Here is a 5,000-nt window from a genome sequence, read left to right on the forward strand (position 1 = left end):
CGCGGACAACACTTCTCTCGGCCAGGCAACGGCGGGGCGGGACCGCCGGGCTAGGGGCGAGCTTCACCCTTTCGCCCGGGGAACCCACCCGAGCGTTCGAGAAAGGTGCCGCCGACCGTGCCCCACGGGCCACCGGCTTTCGCCCGCCTCGCGGCGGTCGGCTCTCCCTCCGGAAAAAAAAAAAAAAAAAAAAACAAGCCGGGGGACGGCACAACAAAAAGGCACATGGCGCGCGCCACACAAGGACACCCGTGCTAGCCACGGGGGCCGCGGGCCCGGGGCGGGGTGGGGCGAGGCACGCACCTCTCACCCCCCCCCCGCCCAACCCCACCGGCGTTCTCGCTCTCTCTCTCTCGCCTGCACGCCTTCGCTTTTCGTGGGCCCGCGCGCCTTCCGCGCGCGCTTCTCGGTGCCGCGGCTTAGGGCCGCGAGAGAAAAAAAAGCGACGGAGGCCTGGCGGGCGGCCCCCACACCGCCCGCAAGTCGGCACGTCCGAACAAAAAAAAAAAAAGGCAACGGACCCGGCTGGCACAACCCGCCCCCCCGCCCCTGCACCGGCGGTAAACGGCTCGATCCTCACAGGACCGAGGAAGGGCGAGGCGCCGCCGCCTCGCCCGCGACAACGCTCCGGGGGGGCTCTGGGTCGGCTTCCGGTCCGTGCTAGGGCGGCCGGCCACCGCGGCCGGCCTCCGCCCCTGAAAAAACTCGCCCGCGACGCGGGTCCCCGGCTTAAGGCCGAGGAAGGGGGACGACTTCAACAGCGCGCGCTGGTGGGGCGCGGGGTGCCGCCACCCCGGCTCCACAGCTCATCGGGCGACCGCCGTCACCGAGTCCCTCAAGCGAGGCAGCGACGCCGAGGCCGGGCCGCGCGCCCCGCCGCACGGGCCCCCGCCACCCTTCCGACACGGACACGCTGGCACAACCAGGTCGGGAAGCAGGGGAACGGGACGCCGCCACCTCGGCGGGCCCGCGCGCGCCGCGCTCGGGGCTCTCAGGCGAGGGCCGGGAAAAGCCCCGGCCGCGTCCACCCGCGGCTGCCGCCCACCGCACCGGAGCGACAGCCCGAAAGCGCGCCCGCCGAGCGGGGCGCGCCCCGGCTTAAGGCCGGGCAGGAAAGGGGCGAGGCGCCGCCGCCTCGCCCGCCAGCAATCCCCAGGGGGGGCGCCCCCCCTTCGCCAAGCCGGCCACAGCCGGGCCGAAGCGGGACACGGCCCACGAAGTCGATGGCCGCGGCCGACGGGCAGCTCGCAGCTCGTACTCGGTCTCTCTCGGCTTCTCTCCCTCTTTTTTTCCCTTCTCGATTTATTTCTCCTCTTTCTCTCGAGCTCTCTCTCGCCTCTCGAACCGTACACACCCCGTTTCCCTGGGCCAGACGGGCGGACCGGGACGACGCCACGGGGCTCGTCCCGCGTCAGCGGCACTCGCCTCGCTCGGAGGACTGCGCACGGGGGCCCCCGGCCTCCCTCGCCGCTTCGGTCACAGGCACGGGACGAGCCTGCGGGGAGACGGCCCGTCACCTCGCTCCCATAGTACGGACAGACGAGTCCCAGGCCGCAGACGCCTCCAAGAGGACCGATGGAAAGCGACCGGGAAGGTGCGCCGCCGCAGGCCGGCCCCTGCGATGACGTAGCCGGAGGCAGCTGAAAACAGCGACCCCTTGGTGAACTTCCGGAGCCGGCCGCGACAACAGGTCTACCCGGCCGCGACAACAGGTCTACCCGGCCGCTGCCGGAAATCGCCTAAGTCCCTCCGGAGCGAGGTAGACCTGTTGTCCGCCGTCCACCGCCCGCCGCCCGGGCGCCGCGCCGGGCCCGGCGGCCCCGGAGCCGGGGTAGACCTGTTGTCCCCGGGGTAGACCTGCTGTCCGCGGGGTAGACCTGCTGTCCCCGGGGTAGACCTGCTGTCCGCGGGGTAGACCTGCTGTCCCCGGGGTAGACCTGCTGTCCGCGGGGTAGACCTGCTGTCCGCGGGGTAGACCTGCTGTCCCCGGGGTAGACCTGCTGTCCGCGGGGTAGACCTGCTGTCCGCGGGGTAGACCTGCTGTCCGCGGGGTAGACCTGCTGTCCGCGGGGTAGACCTGCTGTCCGCGGGGTAGACCTGCTGTCCGCGGGGTAGACCTGCTGTCCGCGGGGTAGACCTGCTGTCCGCGGGGTAGACCGGTTGTCCGCGGGGTAGACCTGCTGTCCGCGGGGTAGACCTGCTGTCCGCGGGGTAGACCGGTTGTCCGCGGGGTAGACCTGCTGTCCGCGGGGTAGACCTGCTGTCCCCGGGGTAGACCTGCTGTCCGCGGGGTAGACCTGCTGTCCGCGGGGTAGACCGGTTGTCCGCGGGGTAGACCTGCTGTCCGCGGGGTAGACCTGCTGTCCGCGGGGTAGACCTGCTGTCCGCGGGGTAGACCTGCTGTCCGCGGGGTAGACCTGCTGTCCGCGGGGTAGACCGGTGTTCCGCGGGGTAGACCTGCTGTCCGCGGGGTAGACCTGCTGTCCGCGGGGTAGACCGGTTGTCCGCGGGGTAGACCTGCTGTCCGCGGGGTAGACCCGCTGTCCGCGAGGTAGACCCGCTGTCCGCGGGGTAGACCCGCTGTCCGCGGGGTAGACCTGCTGTCCCCGGGGCAGACCCGCTGTCCCCGGGGCAGACCTGCTGTCCCCGGGGTAGACCTGTTGTCCGCCGCCCACCGCCCGCCGCCCGGGCGCCGCGCCGAGCCCGGCGGCCCCGGAGCCGGGCTAGACCTGCTGTCCGCCGCCCGGTTTTGGGGTTTTGGGGGTTTATTCCTTCCCGCCCCCCCCCCGCCCCAATCCCGTTTCTTTTCTCCTTTCTTTGAAAGAACGACTCTCCTATTTGTTTGGTACAAGAAGAAACCCGTCCGGAAGAGAAATTTTCTTGGCAAATCTTATTTCGTTTTTCTCTAGTATCCAGAGCACCCCCAGACCGAGCTGACGGGCCGCCTGCGCCCTGTGCAAGCGGGAAAGCGGGCGGCCGCTTTTGGGCCGGTTCTTTCACGGTCCGCAGAGACCCTCCAGGCCCGGCAGGGGTCTGGGGGGCCCCGGGGGCTCGGAGCCGAGGCGCCCGGGGCCGGGACGAAGCCGCCGGCCCCTGGCCCTCGTTCCCACAGACAGAGAGAGAGAGAGAGAGAGAGAGACAGACACAGTGACACACACGCCCACTCCACACACTCGCACTCCGCCGCCACCCCCTCGGACACCGCACCCACCACCCGCGCCGCTCCCTCCCTCCCGGATGCGCGGGCCGCCCGCCTTACACGAGCTTGCAGGCCGGGACAGGGCCAGGCGGGGGGGGGGCATCGGTTGGAGGAACACAGGTCTACCCCGGCACGCGGCGGCCGGAGGCTAAGTCGGAGCCGAGATACCAGGTCTACGAAGGGGCCGGGCGAAGGTAAGCCACGACGGGGCCGAGACAACAGGTCTACCCACGGTCCCGGAGCCGGGAGACCGAGGCCGGCCGGGCACAACAGGTCTAGCCACGGTCCCGGCGCCCGGAGGCCGAGGCCGGCCGGGCACAACAGGTCTAGCCACGGTCCCGGCGCCCGGAGGCCGAGGCCGGCCGGGGGACACAGGTCTACCCACGGTCCCGGCGCCCGGAGGCCGAGGCCCGCCGGGGACAACAGGTCTAGCCACGGTCCCGGCGGCCGGAGGCCGAGGCCGGCCGGGGAGCACAGGTCTACCCACGGTCCGGTCGGCCGGAGGCCGAGGCCGGCCGGGGAGAACAGGTCTACCCACGGTCCCGGAGACCGAGGCCGTCCGGGGAGAACAGGTCTACCCACGGTCCGGTCGGCCGGGGACATCAGGTCTACCCACGGTCCCGGAGACCGAGGCCGGCCGGGTACAACAGGTCTACCCAGGGTCCGGTCGGCCGGGGACAACAGGTCTACCCACGGTCCGGTCGGCCGGGGACAACAGGTCTACCCACGACCTGGTCGGCCGGGGACAACAGGTCTACCCACGACCTGGTCGGCCGGGGACATCAGGTCTACCCACGGTCCGGTCGGCCGGGGACAACAGGTCTACCCACGGTCCGGTCGGCCGGGGACAACAGGTCTACCCACGACCTGGTCGGCCGGGGACATCAGGTCTACCCACGGTCCCGGAGACCAAGGCCGGCCGGGGACAACAGGTCTACCCACGACCTGGTCGGCCGGGGACATCAGGTCTACCCACGGTCCCGGAGACCGAGGCCGGCCGGGGACAACAGGTCTACCCACGACCTGGTCGGCCGGGGACATCAGGTCTACCCACGGTCCCGGAGACCAAGGCCGGCCGGGGACAACAGGTCTACCCACGACCTGGTCGGCCGGGGACATCAGGTCTACCCACGGTCCCGGAGACCAAGGCCGGCCGGGGACAACAGGTCTACCCACGACCTGGTCGGCCGGGGACATCAGGTCTACCCACGGTCCCGGAGACCGAGGCCGGCCGGGGACAACAGGTCTACCCACGACCTGGTCGGCCGGGGACATCAGGTCTACCCACGGTCCCGGAGACCAAGGCCGGCCGGGGACAACAGGTCTACCCACGACCTGGTCGGCCGGGGACATCAGGTCTACCCACGGTCCCGGAGACCGAGGCCGGCCGGGGACAACAGGTCTACCCACGACCTGGTCGGCCGGGGACATCAGGTCTACCCACGGTCCCGGAGACCAAGGCCGGCCGGGGACAACAGGTCTACCCACGACCTGGTCGGCCGGGGACATCAGGTCTACCCACGGTCCCGGAGACCAAGGCCGGCCGGGGACAACAGGTCTACCCACGACCTGGTCGGCCGGGGACATCAGGTCTACCCACGGTCCCGGAGACCAAGGCCGGCCGGGGACAACAGGTCTACCCACGACCTGGTCGGCCGGGGACATCAGGTCTACCCACGGTCCCGGAGACCAAGGCCGGCCGGGGACAACAGGTCTACCCACGACCTGGTCGGCCGGGGACAACAGGTCTACCTACGACATGGTCGGCCGGGGACAACAGGTCTACCCACGACATGGTCGG

Source organism: Anomalospiza imberbis, unplaced genomic scaffold (assembly GCF_031753505.1).
Source record: "Anomalospiza imberbis isolate Cuckoo-Finch-1a 21T00152 unplaced genomic scaffold, ASM3175350v1 scaffold_99, whole genome shotgun sequence".
Classification (NCBI taxonomy): Eukaryota; Metazoa; Chordata; class Aves; order Passeriformes; family Viduidae; genus Anomalospiza; species Anomalospiza imberbis.